General features: G+C 46.5%; 1 protein-coding gene across 2 annotated transcripts in view; it reads right to left on the reverse strand.

Moving 5' to 3' along the window:
* The window catches only part of Eif4e3 (eukaryotic translation initiation factor 4E family member 3), a 263,456-nt gene that overhangs the window by 164,149 nt on the left and 72,720 nt on the right, over positions 1-26,587 (reverse strand). The window lies entirely within an intron of this gene.

Consider the following 26,587-nt stretch of genomic DNA (forward strand, 5'->3'; position numbering starts at 1 on the left):
GCCAGTTTTGGTGTCCATTAGAAGTCGGGCTCTATGGGCTCCTGAGACCAGACTGCCATGTTTGCCTTCATAGACCATCACACCCCAGACTTGTAAAATGTGTGTGTGTGTGTGTGTGTGTGTGTGTGTGTGTGTGTGTGTGTGTGTAACATTGTTTGTGTATGCTGTGTATTTGGGGGGTGTGTGTGTATGTGTGTGTTTGTATGTGTGTATGTATACGTGTAACATTATTAGTGTGTGTGCTGTGTATTTGGTGTGTGTGTTTGTGTGTGTGTATGTATACATGTAACATGTGTATACATGTATCATTATTAGTGTGTGCGCTGTGTATTTGGTGTGTGTGTATGTGTGTGTGTATGTATACATGTAACATTATTAGTATGTGTGCTGTGTATTTGTATGTGTGTATGTATACATGTAACATGTGTATACGTGTATCATTATTAGTGTGTGTGCTGTGTATTTGGTGTGCGTGTCACTGTGAGAACACTGTGTGTACATGTGACAGGGCCCACGTGGAGGTCAGAGGACCCCCTTGAGAAATCAGCTCACTCTGCAATGGGTTCCAGGGCTTGAACTTACATCGTCAGGACCGCACGGTAACTGGTTTTACCTGCTGTACCATCCCCATCCCACCAGCCCTGGACACTTTCACCCCACGGGTTTTGAAGTGACATTCCCTCTGTTTGGGCAGAGGGGAGATAATTCTAAGAGGCCCCTGCTACCATATGACCCCAGGCCTCACGAAGGCCTCGCAGCAAGCGCAGTCCTGGGTTTGTGGTGCGGTGAGCATTCAGATGCCTGCCTCGTGCATGCCCCAGTGGCATCCTGGCTGGCTCCTCGGAGAGCAGGGCGTTGAGCAGGCCTGGATACCTGCTTGCTAAGCAGAGCAGAGCTTGCCTCTGGGCCTCTGCCAAGCCCGAGAGTACTCACTTGCTGTCACAATGGCCAAAGATCTCCAAGAAACTGTGATTTTTTTTTTTTTTTAAAGCTTTTCTACAAAGCCAGAGAACACGTTGGCAAGGCTGCTATATTCAACTGTATCTGAAGCTAAGGAGCCCAGACAAAGGGCCTGGGATGAGGTTTTTCTTCCCCTTTTCCTCTTTAATCTCCAAGGAATTGCCACTAACCCAGGACCACACTGACAGAGGCAGCTGTGACCCAGCCCTTCTTGGAATATGAGAAGAAGGAAAGATAAAAAAAAAAAAAAAGATGCCTGCTGCCTCACATCCCAGAATACCTTTTATTCTTCGATATCTATCTGTGAAAGGCGATAGCTGTGACAAACGAGGGGACGAACGTGCTGGCGCCAACGTTCAGACTCCGCAGCCGGGCACCGCGGCCCGGTGATATTGTTGAGAGTATTTACCACGCGTCCTGTAAGGACGGGGCACGAGGCAGAATGGGGGAAGAGGACACATGACAGGCTTCCCCTTTGCCCCTGGTTCTTCTATATCTCAGCTGGAACACCGAGTGAAAAAAAAAAAAAGCTCTTTCCAAATTGGCACTTGAGGTCCGCTTTCTCTTTTTCTTATATTTTTATATCCCAATTCATTTCCTCAGAAATTCTAAAAGGGCCATCCATGTTGGCTAGTGTCTTACCAGTTCAAGCTCGTGGCAAACATACTGTGAGTTCTTAACGTGTGTCCTCATGGACAGACCTCTGTGGGAAGAAGTCTCATGCCCACCTGCCAAGCTGGGGTGTACACTGTTCACACCCACAGTCCTCATACCAGAGAGCCACCTTTTCCCATAATTTATGCTACACTGCCATCTTATGGTGGTTTATAACTACAATTTATGGAAGGAAAAACTCGGGGCTGTCTCATCTCTGTGTTTTGAAGAAATCTACGGGTTTAAAAACCATCTTTAATTAATCACACTAGATACACATGTCAAAATGGTGATCTATAAGCAAGAAAGCTTTTGCAGTGTGGCAGGCCAAAGGCCAAACTCCACAGAAAGGATGGAGCAGCGATACCAACCTTAAAGACAGCTAGAGAATCTCTTCAGAGGCATTTATGTCCTCACTCACAGACTACCAGTGCACGCGCCGACATTTAGAAGCAGCCTTCTTTGTGAATTCCATGATGTATTTGGGAAGAATATCAGAGGGGGAAAAAAAAATCTGCCATAAGTCAGTGATTTTCGGCCTGGAATGTTTGGCTCTGAGTTCGCGTTACACAACATTTCTCCTTTCTCGTCTTAGGAAAAAAGAAAGAAAACCCAACCCACAGACCTCTCTGGTCCTGTAGCGGCATGGCAAGGCCGGCCAGCTCACTTTTCAGCCCCATCATTTATACATGTATTTCACTCCCAGCTTAATTCTAAGACAAGCCTCCTTGGAGAAGCCTCCTTCCGGAAGTCTGCCTGCCAATTTTGGGAGGCTTTAAGGCTTATTTCCTCTCCCTCCTCCACCCACAAGTCAAATTGTGAAGGGGCCTGAATTTAATTCCTTCACCCGAACTTGCCAGTTCTGTGGCTACGCCACCAGCCAGTCATTCTCAGGAACACACAGGGAGACAGAGAGGCTTCCCATTGCAGGTCTGCCTAGGGGGCTCTGGGTGAATGGAATTGATCTGGGAAGCTGTGGTATTAGAAAAGGTTCTACTAAAGTCATTCCCCATCCTGTGGGGGTGGCAAAGTGTCCCAAGCCGGAGCAGAGCAAGGGACCAGCTTCCCGTCCCCATAGCCGAGAAGGCTTTCTTGCCCACGCCATCTCTTCTCATGTCGGCCCCTTTAGCACCTCGCCACTCCCACAGGGATCAAGCTTAGAAGTCTGAGCCACCAAGGAAAGCAAGGGCTGAAGACTCCAGTCCTTTCCTCTCTGCAGAGAAGACCCAGAATACAACGGTGATTCATTATGAAGGGAAAAAAATTAATATGCATTTAACTAAATGCAAAAGAAGCATGGAACAAAGGCAGTTTATAAAAAGGCATCCAAATGTCAAATATTTCTCTAGCTCTTCCTGCCCTGTCACAATAGAAGTGTTTTCTTTTTTAAGTGCTCCACTTTCAGTAATTGTAGGGATCACAGTTTCAAATTAAACATGCCCAATAAACCATGGTGGGTTTTGTTTCCTCGCTGCTCTAGCCTTTGTCTGGTCCCCATTTCAGCCCCACCTCTCCCACACTCCCCACCCCAACTCTGCTTTGCTTAGAGACTTACCTTTGCTGACCTTGCCCCTCCTTTTTGGGAGGCTGATCCCGCTGCCGTCCCTGCACTGAGAATGTGGTTTCTTCGACCGTCCCCCGCTACATGCACAGGGGCGTGCCTAGTGCCCATATTCCCACCATCTTTTGCTGAGTATACGTTTGTGTGTCTGTTATTTGCCCCCACCCCGCCCCCTCCCCTTTAACAAGAAGAATGGGATCAGAGACTCTCAACACAGCACAGCGCTGTCTGAACTGACTGTACCCATTAGGAATTCTTCAAGTGCAGATGGAGTCCTCAAAGAGACTGTTTACAAATGCAGAAGTTAACATTATGGGTTGCCTCACCCCCACCCCACCTCCCAACATGGATGGGGGTTCATTGCCGCTCTGATTTCAATGTCTCTGTTTGCCACCCCAAAGAGCTGATTTTTCTAATATCCATCCTGCAGATTCCATCTGGGATCCCCCAAACAAGCTGTGTGCTTTCTGCCTCTCTTGCAGACAGAAATTACAAAAAGTCTCCAGTTCAATGGGAAGGAGGTCAGACCCACCCGGGTCTGAGCTATCAGAGTTTTAATGCCTAGAAGCACAGAGAGAAGCCGGACAGGGAAGACTACACCCTTCGAGAAGGGACGTTTCTCTTCCCCCTCATGTCTGCCCATAGGTACAAACCACCGTGGGAAAGCCAAGTGGAAGCTCTCAGAAAGCCAGAAGCCGGCAGCGTCTACTATGATCACAATTACCCCACGATGTTCCTGTTTCTCAGGATTTACTATCCTTCCAAGCTTTCGGCCCAGTGTCTTGTGTGAACAGAGAACCAGATGGGAGTTTTGGGGGCTAAAATGGATACACCAATTATTTATAGATTCGGACTAAAAATCATGTGAACCGCCTTCTGTGGAGTCCCATCTTCCGAGAACAGACTTGAAATAGGCATAGTTGTGGAAAGTCTCAGAATCATTTAGAATAATCCTCAACATGATATTGCAAGTAGGGAATGGTGGAATTAAGCCTAAAGAATTTTAGGAGCCCCTTCGAAGAGAACAGCAGAATTTTTTAACTACCTTTTAGAATTCTCTAGAAGGAGACCCCGGGGTTCAATTTTATGTCCTGTTGGTTTTAGTCATGTTTCCTTTAGACTTTTTTTTTTTTTTTTAATTTTCTGGCTAGAAAGACCTTTAAAACTCAACATGACTGCTTGCAAAGAGAGGTGTTGCCAGCTTGGGAGTGGAGGGAAATTGCGGCTGGTGCCTTAGCGATGAGAGACACTCAACATGCCTGCAAAGGATGAGAGAATTTTCAGAAGACTTTCTGTTATTAGTACTCAATCCAGGCTGGGGGTTCTGGGGGTTGCTGAAGGAAGGGGGGTGTGTGTGTGTGTGTGTGTGTGTGTGTGTGTGTTTAACTTTCCCATCCTGTTTTTTTTTTTAACATTGACATGTATTTTGATTTTTTTCTGTTTGTTTGTTTCTTTGGGTTGGCAGGGGCTGGAGTGAAGTGGGAATGTAAGAGTTCTCACAAAATCTCTTCTGCTACCTACCAGGCTCAGCACGCCATCCGTACTGCTTCATCCAAACCTCCTCTGCACCAGGGCTGTCTTTCACATCTTACTAAAGCATGACAGCCCCGCTGAGAGGTTAGCCGGCTTGTCTCAGGTCCCCCAAGTGAGACCATCACGACCTAAGCCCCAGCAGCCCCCATGATTGACTATTCTGCTGTGTCAGAGCTGAGAACTGCTCCTTCTGAAGTCACTCTTAAATCTAAACCTCAAGATGGAAGAAATATCTGGAGAAGGTCCGCAGCCATGAAAATCATTCTCAGCGATGCTTACATTTTCATAGCCAAAAACCCATTTGGTAGAGTCCAAAAATACTTTCATTTTTTTTTCTTCTTTTAACACAGACTCTCCTAGACATGAACAAGGGTCAGACGGCCTCGCTGGAGCTCTCCTCCATCTGAACACACTCACTTGGTCCATAGCTCCCCAAACACCTTATGATGGAAGGACATTTTCTGTTTATGTGTTCTGCAGTGCTAAGGACAGAATCTGGACTCTCATACATGCTAGGCAACAGCTTTACCACTGAACTCTATCCCTAGCCTGGAACATTTTAAGAAGAATTTGTATTTAGTACCATCAATACCTGAGTTATATTGCTGGCTCTAAAATAAGCTATTTGCACCGCTGTTTAAAAATTAATATCCATTTGAACATACATGGTATCACTAACCAACTGGGAAATTAGTAACATTTATTCTCCACCTAGAAACGAGAAAGTACGGATTTTCGCTATTCTATCAAGCATACTTAGAATCAAAACAGAACCGCTTCCATTTCCTGGTTAGCTGTAATTCTAAGCACAGTTTCCCAGGTGAAAAAGGAAAAGAGAGCACTGGTTTTTGGGGTACCCTGGGTTTCCCAGACATGTACATGCATATGTTCATGGGGACAGGTACAGAGCTTATTTCCACTCTGTCTGCTCCGTATGCTTTTAGTAATGACAGTTGAAAGGGATACATTTTGTAAAACGTACAGCTCGGTTAGTAAAGTGCTTGCCTCACAAACCTGAGGGACAGAAGTCACTTAAAAGACTAGGTGTGGTTTACAGTGCCAGCACTGGGGAGGCAGAGATAGGAGGTTCACTGGGAATAGATGGCCAGCCAGCCTCCCCAAATCAGTGAGCTCCAGGTCCCACTGAGAGACCCCGCCTCAAAAATCAAAGTCTCGAGCTCCTGAGGAAAGACACCAAGGTTGGCCTTTGGTCTCTAAGCACACTTGAACACACATGTACACACCCACATGCAATTACGCACACGTACGTACCCATAATACACAAAATAAAATAAAAATTATAACAAAGCAACCCGTGGGTATGGAGAGCTGCTTCCTATGAGGTTTGCTTTCCAGTCAACTGTCTAAAATTAAAGCCGTCCCTCTCTGAATGTCCTTGGACAGCTGTATGGGTAGTAACACCTTTCCTGAGTTTTGAATCTTCTGGCCTGGGGAGTTACTTTCCACCACCACGGTGTCGGGGAGCCATGAATGTGTGTGTTCCCTGCCTCTTCATGCTTCTGTTGAACACCTTGGATCATCCTGGCCCCGACAGCCGAGGTTATCAGCAGCATGTGGGTAATGGATGGGGTCCATTGTATTTTCTTGTTTAGAAAAATAAATCACCCTGCAAACTTGTATTATGCTCCGTGTAAAATGGAGGCACATCAGCACTTGCTGTGTTTTCCCTCCCTGAGCTGGCTTGGCAGGGTGCCTCGGGCTACAGAGAACAGCCAAGGGTTGCCAAGCAGGGCTGCTTGGTGCCTTGCCCATTCCTCTAGGGGTTGTAAACATCCTGCCCTGGAAACCCTCACCAACCTGTAGCTAGAAAACTCCCTGGTGCAGTGGCGTGGCTGTGGGGAGCTGTGGGGTGGGGGCTGGAATCCATGAGTCACACTGTAGGGGGCCTGCTGGATCCCAGGGAGGTTAGGTGAGAGCAGCACAGACCTCAGGCAGAAGCCCACTGCTGAAGAGGTAAGCACAGAGGAAGTGCGAAGATATCTGAGTTATTAAATACCCAAGACCCCCCCCCACACACACACACCCTGTACCCCGGCCAGTGTAGTCAGGTACTGTCAACACGAAATCTCCCTAGCACACTGAGCTGAGCTGCCACTCCCTCCAGCGTGGGCACATCAGGACCCCACTAGGACATCACCACGCACTGTCTGGGACAGTGTGAACAATTTTCTTACTCCTTGGAAGTTTACATCAGTTAAAAGACTAAAACCCTAGAAGCTGGGTGTGACCACAATCCTAGCACTGAGGAGGCTGAGGCAGGAGGACCACGAAATCAAAGACAGCCTCGGATATACAGAGCATTCCTGTCTCACTCAAAACAAAAACAAAAGCCCTACCTCAAGGCTGGGCTGGTGAGATGATTCAGTGGGTGGAGCCAATTGCTGGCAAGCCTGAGGGCCTGGGTTTGATTCTCGGGACCCACACAGTAGGAGAAAACCAACTCTCAAAAGTTATTCTCCGACCTCCATGCAAGCACTGTAGCATGCACCTGCACAACACACACACACACACACATACACACACACACACACACACACACACACACACACACACACCATACACACCACTAAATGTGATACAAAATTAAAAATACAAACAAATCCAAAACCAAAACAACCCATACAAAACAAGTTTTCATGACACATAGTAGAGTCAGGCACCAAGTCCTCCAGGGCAAGGGCTGGCATACTCTCTTTGATAGGTACCCTGCTGCACACATTGCTATAGGGATTTATGACAGCTTTACAGGGCTGTCGTGTACAGAAGAGGAGTATACAAAGCCTACCATGGGCTAGGTGTATCACTGTGCTACACCCATTCTACATGTAGGTAAATTGAGGTTCCCCAAAGTTACAAAACAAGGGTGAAATCACGATATAGGACCAGGATGCAGGTCTAGGCACTTTGAACTCACACACACACTTATCTGCCAAGCAGGATGTGTCAGTGAGAGAATCACAAGAGCCCACAGAAGACATCCCAAGGGGACTTCCCTCCCACAGCATGTCACTCCATCGTGCAGATGTCAGATGTCAGGGCTCAGCTTGAACGCCACCCTTGAGGTTTCATTAAGAGGCAAGCGTGTGCTCAGTGGTGGATGGGAAGGTTTTAATTATGCCATCGGAGTTCATACATAGAAATGACTTTTCTCATGAAGGAGTGGTCCAGGGTCAGCTGCAGAGTCGGGTGGGCTGGGGCGCAGCCTGGCTTCTTGAGGATTAGTTAGCTTGACCCTCTCCTTAGACCCCAGTATTCTCAGCAGTGAACTGTAGCTGTGTAAACTCTCGAGGAGAAGTGAGGTGTGTGGGGGTGTGAGGGTGTGAGAAGACTCAACACCAAATTTCATATCACTAATGTTTCTTTTTTCAAAAAGAGACTTAGTTACTTTTTATTTATGGATATGCATGTGCATCTCTGGATGTGTATGCAGGCCCTTGGAGACCAGAAGACGTCAGATCTCCTGGAGTTCCAGGCAGTTGTGAGCCACCCAGTGAGGCTGCTGGGGACTAGACTCCAGTCTTCTGCAAGAGCAGCAACATCCTTTCTTTAAAATATCCTATCAACAGCCCGGCATGGTGCCTTTAATCCTAGCTCTGGAGAGGCAGAAGCAGGTGGTTCTCTGCGAGTTCAAGGCCAGCCTGGTCCACAAAGTGAGTTCCAGGATAGCCAAGGCTGCTATACAGAGAAACCCTGTCTCAAAAAAAACCACACATACAAAAACATGAAATAACTAAATAAAAAATCCCATCAAGCCCAGCAGACATCTTTCATCCAGCACTTAGGAAGGAGATCTCTACAAGTTCAGGGCCAGCCTGGTTTACATAGTGAATTTCAAAACAGCCAGGGCTATGTAGAGAGACCCTGTCTCAAATAAACAAACAAATAAATAAAATATCCTATCGAGGGAGGGGTTGGGGAGATAGTTTAGTTGGTAAGATGTCTGTCATCCAAGCAGAGGGACTGGAGTCCCCAGTACCCATATAAAGAGCAAGGTGTACTGTTAGTGCTTGTAACGGCAATGCTGGAGAGGTGAAGCCAGGAGGGGCCCTGGGGATTGCTGGTCAGCAAGCCTCACTGAGTTAGAAGTTTAATCAGAGACCCTGTCTAAGAAAAAAAAAAAAAAAAACAGGTAGGAAATGATTAAGAAAGCCACTCAGCCACTCGATGCTGACCTCTGTCCTCCATACTCCAGCTGTGTACATACACATTCATACACACAGAGTCTCTCAGGGAGGTAGAATGCATCAAAAATAACAATGGCCCAACCACTGGAAATGCGATTCTCATGGTGTGGTCTCAACACAGATCCTATATTGCACCCTCTGAGACAGTCTACTGCTTCTACACACTGCTTCTCTATTAGCTCCGAGCATTTGAATATGAAACAGTCACATCGGGTAAGAAGGCATCTACAGAAGCAGAGGATAAGGCAGTCACATTTCCTGAAGAGGAACGGGGATAGATAGAGACTTTACTTGGGGCGACCAGAGTGTAACTAATTCCAAAGGTAGCGTAGGATGTGCCAATTGACATGCGGCTCAGAGATCAACATCAGCATCACATGGAGCCTGTCTGAAACCAGATTCTGAGGCCTGTCAGGTCCTTAGGATCCAGCCCTGAATTCTGAGCAGATGCCCAGCAACTTCTCTGCTCTTGGGAGCAGTCGTGTTGTGGGGTCCTGGCACACTTGGTGGGCAGGGGCTGGTCGGAGGTAGTGTGAGCAGAAACCCAAGTTGTAAGATATAGGAATGTTCCTAAGGATTGATTCACTTACGAGGTTGGGTCTGAACTGGCTAGGTGGGGGTGGGGGGTGGGAGGCGGGGGTTGGGTGGGGGTGGGGTGGGGGGGTGGGGAGGGTGGACGGCAGCATACCCTGCTCTCACACAGCTATCTGTGGGTAGAAAGTGAGGCAAGAGAGAAGAATGGAGGGGGTGGGGAAGGGACTGTGTGGGGAGGAAGGGGAGAGGGAGGGAGGGATAGAGGGATGGAGGACTGGAAACAACATTGTGGATGATGCACACAGAGCTGCAGAGGCCACGTGTGGCTGGGTGTGAGAGCAAGAAAGCTAGTCTGGATGGTCAAAGGCTTGTGGAGAGAACATCTTGCTTAGCTCACCAAGGCCTCTAGGTAGGAGACGGCCCCATGCCAACAGTAGACCGGATGGTAATAGTCAGGGACCTCAGCTAGGAGATCCCCTCCCCCGAATAGCTCAGTAGCATCCAACCCCTTCAGATGCCAAACACAGGCCTCTACACAGAACAGATGATGTGGGTCCTTCAAGGTGCCCCAGTGAAGCAGCAGGAATTATCTGTCCCTAGGGTGACTAGGCAGTGACTGATTATCATTCACAGGCCGAGGCTCTGAAAGTGGGGGCCCTTTGCAGTCTTTGGAAATTGCTGCATGAATGTCCGGTGGCAAGGTCGCACCCAGGTAGTGACAGGTGCTGTCCCCCTGCAGGCCTAATCCCCGCCACAGGTTATTTTGGTACACGTCGAGGAGTGGCTTCAGCTTGCAGCTCCTAGGCCCACACCTGCAGCACCTGTACTTCCTTCCGGTGGACCTCGCCACTTTCACCCCATCAGCCAGGCAGTGGGAGGGGATGCGGCTGTCTCTTCAACTTGTGAGTTTTCCACAAGTTTAAGCCGGTCTCCTCTTAATTGCCCCCACAGAGATTTTCATAAATACTTTTAAATATTATAATTATTATTGTTATTTTCCTTTGTTCTTCTAGATGGCACCTCTTCTTCATGCGGCTCAAAGAACTATTCTAGATTATCCAATTAATCTCCATAAATCCCTGTGAGGGCAGTGGGTGGTAGTTTCTCTGCGTTGCTAAAGGGGAGGTAAGGAAAGAGGTAGGGCTAAAGGTGCTGTGGGAACAGGGAGGATGGACCCCCAATGACAAGTGGGAACCCCATGTTCTTCCCACAATGTGCCGCAGTGCCATCCTGGGTCCGTCACTATCTAGAGGCGACATCCTAAGGCAAGCTCTATTCAGATCATGTGAGCACCCCTGGGCAACACACCTTGGCCTTCCTAGTATTCAACTTCCCCATCTGACAAGAGCTGAAGACACCTCAGTGAGGGGTGCAGAAAGGACCCCCGGGCTCCTTGGAGGCAGACTGCAAACACCAGCAGGGGCCTCTTTCCCAAGCCAATCCCCCACGGGCTCTATTGCAATTTTATAAATGAGGGAGTTTTATACGCTGAGGCAGAAATGGACTGTTTTGGCATGGTTGGAAGAGAAGGATCCAAACTTGGGAGACAGGCAGCCTGTTTCAGACTGTGGCTCCAACACTTCCTAAATGTGATGGCTTTTCCTCCGGGTCACCGAATCACGCCAAGCCCATTTCCTCACCAGCAGAACTGTGCCAACGGTTTGGTGAGGGAGCACAGAGAGAGGTTCCGGCTGAAGTTGATGCTTCCTAAGGAACCAGAGATTGAAGAAGGGGTGGGGGGTGGGGCGTGGGGTCAAAATGCCTGTATTGAATCCCACTAAGTCACCATGGACAAGTCACTTCATCTTCCTGGATAAGGAAGGTTCCTATGAAGACTTAGCAGGTTAACAGTCACCAGTCACAGCAAGACTAAGTTATTACTGTATGTTAGTCATTGTGTAATTCCTCGCATCTATTTTGTCCTGTGCCGCCCGGAAGCAACACGACACTTACTCCCCAGTGTGAGGGCAGCGTGTGGAGGGGAGATGGCTCAGTACAGGGCCACTTTGCCCCCGGGAAACTGGAAAAAATGTCCCCTGGCTGGGAGCGCTTTCCCCTTGGAGCCTAAGAGTCCTGTGATGTCCCATCCTTGGGCTCAGGGATCTAGGAAGTGTCCCTCCCACGTTTCCCTAGCTTCCCTGCTAAACTGAGATCTATTCGGTAATCTCGTCACTGTGCTGAAAGAGTTGACAGAAACCACTTGAATGTTCGGGGGCTCCAGTCTAACGGGGCTGTGGAGACATGCTAGCTGGGACAGCCTGGTCTGTCCGGCAGGAGTCTGCCACAGGGCTGGAGAGCAAGTGTCAAGTACAGGAGCCCGTGAGGGACACTTCACACTCCACCCACAGGGTGAGAACTAGCATTTCTAGAAAGAGCACGTGAGGCTACCCTTTCTAAGTCCTTCAGTGCTGCATGCACGGCGCGGGGGGCAGGGGGGATGCTGTCTGCTCAAAACATACAAGTTACTTGAAAAGCGTACAAAGACTTGCATGTCTGTATGAACAAGGGACAATGGAACATTTCTCTCCATGTGGGTGTCAGTTTTTCTTTCCTTTGAATTGCGGAGGAGGAGGAAGAAGAAGAAAAAGAAGAAGGAGGAGGAGGAGGAGGAGGAGGAGGAGGAGGAGAAGAAGAAGAAGAAGAAGAAGAAAAGGAGGAGAGGAGGAAGAGGAAAAAACATGTAAAGGCCCTTATTATTTGGTAGAGAAATGAAGGCACTTTAATTTCCGGTGGTGCCAGGCCACGGTTCCGGCTGCACCAGCAGCTGCTGGAACACTAAACCAAACAACCACCCACCCACCAGCAACACAGAAACTCTGGATTGCTCTCGGCTGCAGTTTCCTGTGGATACTTCAAAGCCTGGAGACTCTGCAGATGTCTTGGTGGTGTTTTCCCTCTCCAGCAAACACATGCAGAAGCCAGCAAGAGAGGGGCCAGTCCCCTGAAAGGAAGGTGGGGGGCACGAGGTGGGGGAAGATGGCTTGAAATCTGAGCCCAAAGCAGACTGGCTATCTATTTCTCGGATGCTCCGCCCAGCTCTGAGTCTGCCTCCCTCCTCCGGCATTTCTAAGAAGAAAGCAGGTCTTGAAATCTAGCTGGTGAATATTCAACGCCAAATTCAACTACAGAAAAAAAAAAAATTATACTAGAAAATCCATCATGGCCGGATTTCCCTGATAGCTGCCTCCTTTTTCTTCACAAGGCTGCTGCCCCAAGGGTGGGGCTGAGGTGAACCAGGACACATCTGGCCACCCCGTTCCCATACTTGTGTGTCTTTTACATTTCTCATTCTTTCCTAGAACAAATGCCCTTAAGAAACATAGCCAGGGAAATGTGGGCCTGTGCTGCTTTCGAACACAGAGGGAGAGTTCATCTATGGATTAAAATGTTCATTATTCTGTGAGTCAAGAACGAGCCCATGCCTTCAAACTAAGGTGTGTGTGTGTGTGTGTGTGTGTGTGTGTGTGTACACATATGTACACAAGTGTACAAAACTGTCTACAGAACTACACTCAAGGAAGACTGGAGGAAGGAGCTAGCAAAACATTATCAGTGGATGTTTCCATCCAGCACACTGGCCTTGGGCATTAGATAGAGTAACCAAGGCAGGAACCACCCAGAGCGGAGCCCCTTCACTTTTAGGTCAAAAAAACACTCTCTCTCTCTCTCTCTCTCTCTCTCTCTCTCTCTCTCTCTCTCTCTCTCTCTCTCTCTCTCTCTCTCTCTCTCTCTCTCTCTCTCTCTCTCTCTCCAGGGTTTCTCTGTGTAGCCCTGGCTGTCCTGGAACTTGCTCTGTAGACCAGGCTGGCCTCGAACTCACAGAGATCCACCAGCCTGTCTCCCTAGTGCGGGGATTAAAGGCATGCACCTCTACTGCCTGGCCCCTTTGTTTTTGTTTTGTTTTATGAGTCTTAGTTGCTTTTTTCTTTGGGGGGGGGTCACTTGCAACAAAGTATTGTTATGGTAAAGGTGTTCACAGTGGCCTTATCTTCTCTTACCCCTAATGTTACAAGCTAGCAATTCCTGACTTGTAAAGTTCTTATATTAAAAAAAAAAAAAAAAAATCAAGTGAAAAATTCATCCGAGGAATAAATTGAGATCTGAAAATAAAAGCAGAGTATGGCATACAGAGATGTGCTTCTTAGGCAGATGTAAAATTAGAGTTATGTGTGGAGAAGGGCGGTGGCCAAGAGACAGGGGCGGAAATGCTGCTCTGAGCTCATCTGGTTGGGGACCTTGAACACGTGTCCTCTCCTCTCTAGCCCCAAACTACAGAAGAAGGGACTCTGGGCTTCTGGCCTCTTCCCAAGCTGACTTTGAAAAACTCAAAGGTAGAATTAGGAAGCCCTGGGCAGACAAAGGTCAGAAAGGCTTGGCAGACAGTTGTGGGTTCTCTGGGAAAGCCATTGATGGGCCTGGGCCTGGGGCAATGGGATCCTGTGACACAGGGGGTCTTCTAGAGTAACGGCTTCAGCTAGGTCTTAAAAACCCGTCATAGCAGCCCTGGGAGAAATAAGGTGGCATTTCTTATTAAAAAGGGATGAAGGGGCTCCATCTGAGACCCCGAGAGTGCTCACTCTCTAATGCACTTGGCCATCACAGGACTGCTCAATGCCAACCCCTAGCATGAGTCTCAAGGGCTCCACTCTTTGGTGCTCCTAGGACCACGCTAGCCAGTACAATGCCCGGCAGACCCTAGGGGTCCCTGTCTACAAGGCTGCTGAGGTCATCCATGCAGACTCTGATGGGAGGCACAAGAGAGGGCCTTGCAAAGAACCTGATGTTCTTGGGGCTTTATTTACCTGCTAAAAATGAAGCCGAGCATTGATTGCCACCGAAGCTAAAAATAGACACTTGTCACCTATTGTGAACTTCTTACAATGCAAGGAAGAAAAATCAGAGATAGGAAACCTGTCACTTCTCACAGGATCTGCTTTTAAAACCTGTACTGTCACAGACAAATACATTCTGTTCTCCAACAGTTCAATCTCTGAACTAATTACGTGTATTTGTCTGTAACACATGAGATTTCAAAAGGAGTTTAAAACTAAATAAACTATGTAGACAAAGGGGTTATGGAGACTTGTTAGACCGGGTCAGGGCACAGTCCGAGGAAGTCATCGATGCCATTGGCACCTGAGAACATTCCCACCGAATCAGTCCTGACGCCCATCAATCTTAGTTCTTTCATTTTGATTGACATCCTAGGGCCACTGAGCCTCCCCCATCCCAGAGCAAAGAGACACAACAGCCTATTTAGCAGAACAAAAAGGGGGGGGCAGGGAGAGGGAGAGAGAAATCAAAGCTATTAACTACCATTTGTCTACTCTTGGAATCTGACACAGACTCAAGAACAAGCAAACACTTCCACTGGCAACTGTTTCTAATGCACAACTCTGTCACATCAGCACAAGAACCAGAGGCCACTCTGCAGGACACAGGACAACAGCGACAGGACTCCCCCAGGCTGAACCCATCAGCCTCCAGTGAAGCTTTTAGGATGAACGGTTTTCTGAACTTCGGTGGGAAGACAAAGAATGTGCGCTGATAGAGGTGCTGGCTGAGCTCAGTACTCACGGGACTCCTCACCTCTCCGCATGTGGAGCCCCGGCAGCCTTCTGGGTGTGCGGGAGACACCCCATTCCCCAGCAGGAAACATAATGGCTACCTTTCCAGTAAAGAACAGCTAAAACGCATGGAGGAGACAGGTGTTGCTAGTTAACTATGTCTGCAATCTCACCTGGACAGAGCCTCGCCACTTCCTCAACCTAGTCCTATTTATTTATTTATTTATTTATTTATTTATTTATTTATTTATTTATTTTTGTCTTTAGTGTTTCTTCTTATGTCTTTTCCTTACCCTGGCCCTTCCATATCTTAACATAGTCACAGGACTTGTTGCTTCCTATAAATATCACTTTGGATTTAATTTTTTAAAAATCTATTCTTATCTTTGAGTCATGATCTCCTACATAGCCCAGACTGGCCTTGAACTTTCAAACCTCCTGCCTTAGTATTCTGAATGCTGGAATTTCAACCACATATATCACAACAGCCTAGGAATTAATTTTAACGTGTGTGTGTGGGGGGCTGAGACAGGGGAGTAAATGTGGTGTTAGCCATGGTTATTGTTCGCAATTATGAAAACAAGCATGTATTATTTTTGCCCTTATAAAAAGAATTTTTGTGGGAAAGGGGGCTAGTATCTGGACGCTGCTTCAGAATAAGAGTTTAAAATAACCAGTAAGGTAGCTAATACCAAAGTGGAATGTGACCAGAGAACTTTGGTGCCAAGGTTTTGATTCTCAGACCTGCATGGCCAGCCCAGAGTGATTGGTTTAAGGCCTTCAGGGGTTTAGTTAATTCCTCTCACCTTTCATGATGGCAATATTCCTTGATCCTCTTACAGATGGGTAAGTTGAGGCTTGGGAAGCCAGGCACCACAGTCACAGTCACAGACCTTACAAGGTAGGGTTCCGGAGGGAGTGGGAGGAGCTGATCTCCTCAGGCAGAGCTCAGTGCTCCGCTCACCTGGGTGGGTTTCTCAAAGCGGATCTCTGAGGAGCTTTGGGGAAAGCTAGTTCCTCTGTCCACCACCAACCAGCTCTGTGAAGGGCTGTGAATGAGAAGAACTGTGACCAAGGCCTGGGAATGATATGCTCAGGACCACACTGACAAAGTCACACACATGTAAAAAAAGGTCAGAGGCCATGGTGGAGGCCACAGGAAAACCCAAGCTCCCTGTATTATAAGAAAGGAAGGATGCTCCCCATTAAAGAGCATAGAACAGGCTTATGGGAGGTTCTTGGATTTCCCCAGGGTCTCCTTAAGGACACACAGCTGGGGATCCAGGCCAGGGCTCCAGAGGGACATGGGGCTGGATGGCCACAGCACAGAACACACATGCCAGAGAGCCAGGCAAGATGGTGCTGGAGGAGTTCACAGGGAGAGGGGAGCCAAACTCCATGTATTTTGCTCTTTGTTTGAATCTAAAACACAGCTTTAAGTTATTAAGCATGCTGGAATGGCACAAGCATTCTGGGCACCGCAGTCAGGCACAGAAAGATACTTGGGGGAAGGATCTTCAAGACAAATGTCAGGAATGAGAAGCATCGGGTCCTTGTGACCTCACTGCCTCCTTCAGGGTTCACAAGCATCCCTGGAGTGTCCCTGCGGTACCGGCCTGGGCCTGCTGCTGGCAAGGGTTTGGCTGCCCTCAAGTCAGCCCTATACAACAGGAACTCACTGTTACACAGACTGGTGCATTCTACCTGCTTATTAAAGGGACCACCCATGGAATCTTCACTGCCACGTGCTACGAAGGTAGGAACCCCCTTTTCTGAAGTCTTTCCGGAAAGGGCATAAAGCACCCCTAGAACAGTCAGGGGACCATATTCTGTGCAGCAGCCATTCTTCTAAATATAGAACACAGAGCAATCACACGAAGGAGGCAGGAGATGTCCTTGGATGCTCCACACAACAGGCGGATGACAGAGCTGCTAGGAGGGTTTTGCGTTGAAATCCTGAGCTCCCCGATTTAGCAGAAGGCTCCCTCTGCTCCCTCACGTGAGTGGGCTGCGGCGATGGCATTCCGAGGCTTCCCACTTCACCTTGTCCCAGGCCCTGCCTTCACAGGTACATAAATAATCCCCTGGACTCTGGGAGGTTCTTTTTTTAAGCCCCATGGAAGTAAATTTACTTATCCAAGCTTGAGCTCCCTCTAACATTTGCCAGATCTCCCAGGCCGATTTCTTTTCCTTTTTTAAACTCATCTTCACGGCAGGAACATAAAAGGGGGCGATCCATAAACATTTCAGGCGCTTAATATACTGCTTCCTCTGGGTTGCTCGAAGCGGAAACGCTGCTCTGGAGACGAGGTGGGCATCTCTCAAAGTCATCGGGAGGGCTTGCCATGCACTTGGCCACAGCTGAAATGTGTTTTAATAAGGCCCTTCTCCTTTACAAGTCCTGTTGCCTTTCAGCTCCAGCCCTCAGCCCAGGCTGGGAGGAAGATGGCTCTCCGATATCCCTTTGTTACTTTAATCGGAGCCAGAAGGGCCGTATTGACTTTCGGCCCGTGGGGAGTTGTAGCTCTTTAGTATCTATCTCATCCAAGAAATCAAGTTTGATTAATTTGTCATCAAGCAAAATGTGTGATCCCCTCAGAGCCAAGCCTTTGAAGTGGAAGGATTGGGCTGGAGGCCCAGGTCAGGAGGCGACGACGCAGCAGTGGTGTCCCGGGGACTAGCGCACGGAGGCACAACCGTCTGGCCCGCTCACATCGACACTGCTGCTTTTACTTTCAAAACCTTTTCCACGCAAGTGGTCTAAGTGGGCTCCTCCCTGGCAAGGGCTCCCTTTTGTTGTCTTTGTTAAAACGGTGCAAGGAAGGCCTAGTAACCGTTAAGCCACTCCACAAAGCCTTGGGGTGGTAGGATGTGACCTCCCACCAAACTTAAAAGCCCGCTGAGAGCGGGAGAGTCATAGGCTGAAACTGGTGTCAGCCTGTGCTTCCGGAATGAATATGGAAGGGGTCTCCCGCTGGGTCACGGGGCAGATGCTCGTTTATGATGCTCCGGTCTTGTTAACCTGCACTTAGTGGAGTTCCTGATTTGCTGAAAATGCATAAGGTAGTGACCCTGAGATAGTTAGGCCTGGACTTCATGTCACATTTCTTGTTCAGGTGCTATGTATGGTTTATAAGGAGTTACAGGGCTTTTAAAAATTACAGAGTAAGCCATCTTGATACATTCCACAGTGTAAGAACCCCACTGTTAACATGCTGGTGCATGGGCCTTTTTATGACTGTTACCCCTCGGGTGTATACATAAAGACCCAGTGAATTAGGGAGCAAAAGTCAGGGGCTTGCTAGGCTTTTAAAGAGGTCTGGGAAGCGCCAACAAATTACAAACAGCCTTTGTGGTTTCTGACTCCAGTGTCTAAACTGTTATTAGAGAATTCTAAAATAATAAGGAGCTTAGTGAATTCACTCAGCTTTAGAAAGCTAAGGACATTTTGAATTGAAAACAAAAGTAAACTTTGCTTATGACAACATTCAAACATACCAGTGGGTCTGTACTGTAGGTCACATACGGGGAACTCCAAGATGTTTGAGTTCATTTCTTCCCCTTTTTAGGTCTAGTGGCCCCATTTTAAGGATATTTTTCTAAATTCTAAGTGCCGTGAAGTAGAGAGGATGTGCTGTTTGTGTTTTCTGGGCCTAGCACACTACAGCTAATTAGCAATCACTTGATGAGGGAGTGAGTCAATATAGCATAGAGAAATGTACTATAGAAATGCCCATCAGCTTTCCTGTAAGCTGTCAGTGACTGAAATAAATGCATGTAGGAGCCTGGGGAGAGATGGCTCAGTCCATAAAATACTTGTCATGCATGTTTTCGGACCTCGGTTTGATCTGCAGTATACACAACAAAGTAGTACATGTTGGGCAGAAAGCAACCGGCAGATGCAAGGGGGCTCATGGCCAGCCTCATGTCCCAGGAAAGGCCCCTGTCTCCAGAAAACCACCCAAGGCTGTCCTGTCACCTCCACATGCATGCGCATGCATATCCACACATGCATACACCCTGACGATGGTAATAATAACATTCACGTCATACAAAGAACTCTGGAGACTGTCCAGCAGTTGTCTCACAATCACACGTTTGGGGGCCTATAATCCACAGTGGACAATACAGGGCTTGTGTTTTACCATGCATTTGTCCAGCGGAGAAAACCTTTTCATATACTCAACTTCCTTTGCAGACTCCCAAGAAATGCCAATAATGCTGCTGGAAAATAATGCACTGGAAAGCTCATTTAGGTTTTAGTCTTGCTCCTGGCAAACCAACTCGGAAAGCAGGTACACAGAACCCAACGAAGGGGATGATTTGGTTTTCCCTAGATGGCATGACCAGGCACAGTGATCTGTAGGTTTGGCCAGAGTACCAAAGACTCTCGTGGTATCCTAACCAGATAAGCTGGGTCAGCACCTCAAGTGTCAAGTGAGCAAGCCTCCCTGTATCAGCCACTCTCGGTATTATGGGGCCAAACCCAGAGAAGCGCCTTCTGCTAATTCTCTACCCAATGCAGTCCCCGGCTGCTCCCCTCCTATGTTATTTATTTCCAAGCAGCTGACTTCTCCCTCCTAACGATGAGGAAACTGTGACTCAGAGCAGTTGAGTAACTTGCTCTAGGCACCAGCTAATAGGATTTGAACCCAATAATTAAGCTCCCTGCATTACATCCAGTTTGCTTTCCGACGGTTCACAACCAAGGCCAAGTTGTGCATCCCAGGTGGGTTCAATTCAGAGTCTCCTGCGATCGTCCCGTTGCCTTAAGTGGAAAAACCCGCTAAAACTTTAATCCGGACAATGATACTCGGGTCAAGACATCAAGTTGGAGCATCTCTGTTCTTCTTTTTAGTCTCGGATAGAAGCATTCACAAACACAAACAGCTAAAGGTCACCAGTAAGCAGTGGGAGAGTGAGTTTTGCCTGATCCATCTGTGCTGGGATAATCCAGAGTTGGCCGTGAATATGTTTAAGGGCCTACACGCTGCAGCAGTAATTCTTTTTCACCTGCCATCCACAGCAGTCAAACGTGTTATTCTTGTACATTCTCCGGAGAAGAGTGTTAGGCATGTGTGTCTACAGATTGGGCACTCAATAAGTGAGACAGAAAAGCAAGCTTCAAATGTAAGTGTTTTTAATTCCCCGTTAAAACCTTGAGAAAATAAGCAAGTGCGTGGAGGGGGCCCCGGATGGAAACTATTTTCAAGACTGACTTACTCACAAGGATCTGCTGCTCAAGGCAGGTGAGAAAATGTGTACTTTTGGGGGGTGAGGCATTGATGGCAGCAAAGGCTGGGCCCGTGCTCTTCAGGCAGAAGGTTTGGGGATCCAGTTGTGACCCTTCCACAACTACTTATGTGACCTTAAGCAGACAGATGCATCATGCCTCTGGGTCATTGCCCCATCTGTAATGTGAATATTTTAGATGAGGCCAGAAACTTTTCCATCTTTTTCTTAAAGCTACAGATCCCTTTAAAAAAAAAAAAAAGTGGCCATAAGGAATCTCAAACTTCTTGCCTTTGGGAATCTTCAGTTTCTATCAAGGCCCCAGCATCAGAACAAGCTACAGCCAAGTGACTCAGGAGAACAATCAAGACAAGTCGGAGCTCGGCAATGGACTCACGGTGTGAGCTTCCACGTCCACATACAGAAAATGGGAGTGATGGCATGGGGGAGTCATCTATGCACTTAGATGGTATGCCACTCAATACAAGTTAATATTATTATTGACACTATATTTATGAGCACAGGAACACAGCCACACTATGGCCAAGGCATGTCAAACTTTGCCCAGACACTGACTCACAGGGTCAGCCAGGGCTTACGAGACACAAGCAGAATTTCATGGAGTCAACCTCCTAGAAATTGCTCTTTGAAGCTCATAAACCTCTGTTAGCATTTTTGACCCTATGATGCTGTTTTTATTTTTTAAGAAGACACGTTCAAAACACCAGCATCTTGTCCTTTGTAACTAGGGTATTTGGGGGATGTAGCTTCCAAAGGGAGTCCATCTTCACCCCCATCATTCTTCAGTATGAAAGGAGGATCATGTTAAACCTTGCTCTGGGTCCAAACTTTATAGAATCCTGTATGCGCAGTAAAACAAATGGTTTCAGTTCCCCGAGCTGCACAGGAAATTGGGGAGTAGGAGCCTGTCCACATCCTCACCGTGGGGAGGGGTACAGAGTCAGCCACACCATCTGTACAAACTGCGCAGAGTTCAACATGCTTACGGTTAGGTTAGAAAGGCTTATGATTTATGCTTGCTAGTTAAATATGCTTATGATTTAAACTTATTTTCTCTGGCAAGAAATAAGCTAGTCAGCACCGTACCCTAGCCAGATGATGGGAAATAGAAATATATTTCAATGATATATATTTGAACTTGCTGAGCCTTGTAAAAGCTACTGTTTTCTTTTCTTTCTGTAACAAAAGACCTATCAGCCTGTAGGATTCCAGAAATTTTTGAGCGCATTCATTAGTGAAAGCACTTAAAAGTTTCTTTTGTTTTGTTTTGTTTTCTTAACAGTAATCATCACACTGAAAGAATCACTGAGAAAGAGAAGGCATGCATGCATGGTCTCAGCCTCCCAAACACTGTCCGTGAGGTGGGAAGGCAGAGCCTGTGTTAACATAACCACCAACCAAGAGCAAGTCTCAAAAGCACATCAGTGCCCGCTAGATGATACCATCAACAGAGCACGCAGAGCCATGGGAATCGGACTCCAATCTGAGGAGGCAGTGTGACATTCTAAAGTCTTCTGTGTTATGCCCTGCCCCTCACAGATTTCATTAAATCTGCCAAGTTAAAATTAATTGGGCATCACACTCATAATCTTGAATTGCTTGCTCCTACAGGAAGACGGGAAAGCGTAGAGATGAATGGAAGACACAAGAGTTTTCAGGTGTTTCTCTTTGCTCTGGAGGGGATGCATTATGCAACCAGAAAGGAAGAATCAATTCATTTTGCTTCCTTAGGTGGGACAACTGAACCAACCACATGGACACATTGTAGCACCCAAAGAGAAACAAAGGTAGTAGACTTAATGTACTTAAGCTATCCTGAATAAAAGGCTTAAAAAAAAAAGGAATTTGAATATGCAAAATGTTTTCCACGAGGCCAAGATGAGTCCTATAGCAACTGCATTCATTCCATAAACCAGAAACAAGGAGTCACCTAGAATCTGCTACATGCTGAGCACTGAGAAGAAGCTCCATGCACATTAGAGCCGTCCAGTAGAGCATTGTGCCGGAATAAACATGGATATGACCACCACCAGACATATATTTGAAACAAGGTTAAGATTAAAATAATGCAACTGCATGAGATTTTTAAACCCAGAAGGTGAAAAGGTATTTTTTTTTGGTATGACGAGAACCCAAATCTAGAGTAAGAAAAATAGATGAGCAAAGATCTCAAAATCAAGTCCTGAGAAACAGTAACTCTTAAGCACGCTCTAAAATTCTTTTCTTGAAAAAAAGAAGGAACATAATAAATTCATAGCCATAGAGTCCCAGATGCAAAAACAGCAAAGCCTCTGGTAAAAATAAACATTTGCACCAAACATATAAATCACTACATTTTTGATGAGAAGAACACAGGCTCAACTTACCTTACCGCTGCAAAAGGCTGGAATAAAAATTACTGGCTTATAGAAGCAACTTTCACATGTATCTGAACATCAAACACACACAGATATAAAATAAAAAATAACTAGAACAGAAAAAGTTTTCAGTCTGACCTTAAAAATACTGAGCAAATCACTAGATGAGACCAGATCAAAAGGAAGGGCATTACACCAGCTTGTAGCCAGATGTGAAGGGGTCCCAGACTGCACAGGGCACAGATGGTATAAAATGGGGTGGTGGAGGAGGGGGGAGGGGTGCAAGTACATCTGAAACATGAGGCAAGCAAACCTGGTTTGGCTTACACAGGTAAGACGGCTTGAAAGAAGGAATCACTTCAAGCCCACTGATAAGCTTTTAAACGTGAGACAAATGTTACGAGAGGCCTCCAGCTGAAGTGTGTGCAAGGAGTTTAAATTTGAAATTCTCTTGTGTACTAATTCAATGGGAACAGATGCTCCCAGAGGGTACATGCAAGGTCATGGTGACTTAGGGTTAGTGAATACCATGGAGCCAGCATCAACAGGACTTAAAAACCCATACAGTGGTGGAAAGCCCCATTACCTGGTTACAGTCTGTGAAATTTGAAGGGAGTTTACTATTCACTCCCCAAACATCTGCGCTTGAGAATAGCCTGTTACATGTGTATTAATGGATTCAAAGTCTTCAATAGCTCTCATTCATTATATAGTGATAAAACTACACTCTGTTCTTCCTTTTTACATTTTTAATAAAAACTGCTTCTTTGCATGTAACAAGACAATAGATACATTAATTACCCACCAGGAACTCAGAAGCACTGATTTCAGGATCACTTCTGTAACACAAAGTTGCCAGTGTAACAAATCCCAAATCAAACACTTCTTCCCAAACAGATGTTCAGGAAAAAACATCCAACCTTAATGTTCCAAGTTGAATCTGGAAATGTGTTTCATTAAATGAATGAGTCAACTGTTTGTTGTTGTTCTGTTGTTGTTGTTGTTGAGGCAGCAACCCAAACAGTAACATGTAACACACATTCCTGCAAACCCATGACTTCAGAAGGACACAGAGCATAGAATATCCAAAGGCCAGTTTATTGGATATTCTAAGAAGCACATCTGACACACACAGATACAATGAGACTATAAATTTCAGTAGCAATGATGGACAAAGAGGTATTGACTTCCTGATGACCTATGCTTACCATCCACATGCTCTGGGGAATGCCTGTTTGATTCTTTTTAACACTTGGATGTATTAAAGACTCCCTTCAGTTTAGTAACAGCTTGGCTAAGCTACGTTTAGAAAGTGACAATTAATTTTAGTGGAAACTCATTCCCAGGCTACTTTGATAGTCCTCCGAACAGTTTTGCGGTATTTTACATGCACTTTTATAGCTCTGTAACATTCATTTAATCTTGTTCAATGATGCTGAACCCCAGACGCCATAAGACATTATAGAAAAGTAGTTACTGCACATATGGAGTAGCTACTTTTTTTCTGAACATTAATTTTTCTTCTCTTAACAGGCTGAAATGTTATTTAGAAAAGAGAAAAGCCATGGCTCTGTATTAAAGGTTTATATTATGGACTTCTGGAAATGGGCTACTTATGATTGCTGTGGTCTTAGCCACAAAGTTCTTATTTATGAGTATCTTCTATTTAAGTAGTAATGGTTTTCCCCAAGAGTGCTGGTGTTTACCCTCCTATCAGGGTGTCTGGGAGAGCTTGGGTGGGTGTTCCTCACCTGCCATATGCAGAGGTTGGATGTAATCAGAGGTTCTCTAAGTCAGGTCTCAAGACCTTCATGGGCCACCTCAAAATGCAGATGCCCAAGGCTCCAGGGGCAGCTGAGGAATGTGCTTGATAAGTTAGCACCCCAGTGGTCCTTCTGCGCACTAAGCAGTCAGACACACTGCTGAATGATCTCGAAGGTCCCTTCCACTCTCAAATTCCATGTCTTTGGGTTTTCTTTTAAATCTTGAGTCCTGTCAGCACCATGAAGGATGATGCCTTCTGGGCTCAGCAGATTAACTAAATGTAAGAAGTCTTTAAAACAAAACAAAACAAAAAAAACCAAACCAAACCAACCCAGAAAAGCTAACCTGCAGTAGTCTAGTTACATGGTTAAGGAATCAGTTCGGGTTTTTTCCTTGAGGGGGTGAAATGGAACCCATCTTTCTGTCCTAGTAGCTCATTTTCCAAGGGATTTTTCTATTCATTCCCTCTTCCCTTTCACTCTGTGACTCTTCCTGGCTCTTGAGATACCCATTCAGGCTTTACATAGCCCTGAGCCACCCAACTCTAAAGAGTAAGTTGAGGTGATCTCAATAGTAAGAAACAAACCACATACAGGCAGTCCTCGACTCTCATCTAATATAGGGAAGGAGAAGGGCAGCTTTGCATTCTTAAAGGAATTCTGTAATTATCTAAAAAGAAAGAAATCCTAATAGTTTGTCATCATTAGTCATGCTAATCAAATATTGATAAAACACTCCTTGTATTCCTATGTTTATTTTTTCTCTTTATAACTACTTCAAAGGCCAAGGAGAGGCTAGGAGCTGAGATCTTTAAAAGCGTGTCTGGAGCATTCTATCTGTGATTCGTTTTTTATTAGGCATATGAGAATTAAATGTCTATCGCTAAATATGATTTGTATGTAAAGCAAGTTTTGTAATGTTCTATTGCAGCATGTAGCAAGATCTTAAAATAATCCCACACATAGCAGGACTCATCCAGCCTCTGGTCCAGAGTCATCAGCTGGGAGGCAGCGCCACCATGTGATCATTGTGAATGCTGTCAGGTTTGTGTAAGGAGGAAAGTTGGGATATTGGGGGAGTGGAGCATCCGACAGCAGAGCTCCACTTCCTGTCACACTACAGTGGTCTCTAGACCCCAAATCTAATGCCAGTCAGTCAGGGGAGTGAGTGGGAAGGAACAAGCAGCCGTTGGCATGAGGAAGTCTGAGTATATGTTGTTACTATAGCCAGAGTGGGTCAGAGGTGACTTGGGGAGGATAGGCTGACAGACAGGACTGTCTTCCCTATGTGGAACCCTGTGTAGATTACTGTTCACAGACTTCAGTGCCCAGCTCTCCTGATGGCTTGATCTCCATCCGTCAGACTGGGACAAGTTCAGTCAAGGCTCAACTACTATATTGTATGTTGTGTCTACCGGATGCAATTACATCTAACGTGCCTTCCAATAGTGAAGTTTTATGACTGCACGTACAGTATAGACACACTAAAGCAAAGGGAAGTCTAGAACTTAACCTTATGGTTTCTCGGAGTCTTGTTTTCCTTCTCATGTTTGTTCTCTGTCAGGGGAAACATGAATTAAATGACAGCATTGCAGGTTTGCTGTGTCAGTTCAGACACAGAGAGCGGAGGTAAAAGAGCACATCTTAAAACCCTTCAGAGAGTGTTTGCAAAAGTCATGGAAAGGCTTCAGAAATGAGACTTTCACGACTACTATGTGTCCTGACCCTGTGGGTGCATCTTTCCCAATGTAAACAAGAGCCTGTAGCATGGCAATCTAGGGATGATAGGATGGAGGAGAAAACGCACTGGTTTCTACCGGATTTTCTGGCTCTGCCTCACAGACTGAAGAACCACTGGATAAGGAAGCAGGCCCTTGGCTTCCGTGCGGCTCTTCAGAGCACACAGGGCTGGACCCGCAGGACTCACTCCGTTAGAGGACCGAGATTCCACTGGAGTCGCCACCTGCCCCAGCAGTGGCCCAGCTGGCTGAACTGCTCCAACACCACGTCACCTGCCCCCAAATGTTGGCCCCTATCTCCCAGAGCATCAGCTTCTTTAAGGAGGACAATGAAAGGCTTTCAACTGCTTAAGTCAGCTTAGTTCTCACAAAGTCAATTATGACTAAATATTCAATTAAAACCATTTCCAAAGCCAAATTTGACAAAACCCACTCAAAGTAATCCAGATGACAGGTTCTGA

The sequence above is a fragment of the Peromyscus maniculatus genome, chromosome 3 (assembly GCF_049852395.1).
Source record: "Peromyscus maniculatus bairdii isolate BWxNUB_F1_BW_parent chromosome 3, HU_Pman_BW_mat_3.1, whole genome shotgun sequence".
Taxonomy (NCBI): Eukaryota; Metazoa; Chordata; class Mammalia; order Rodentia; family Cricetidae; genus Peromyscus; species Peromyscus maniculatus.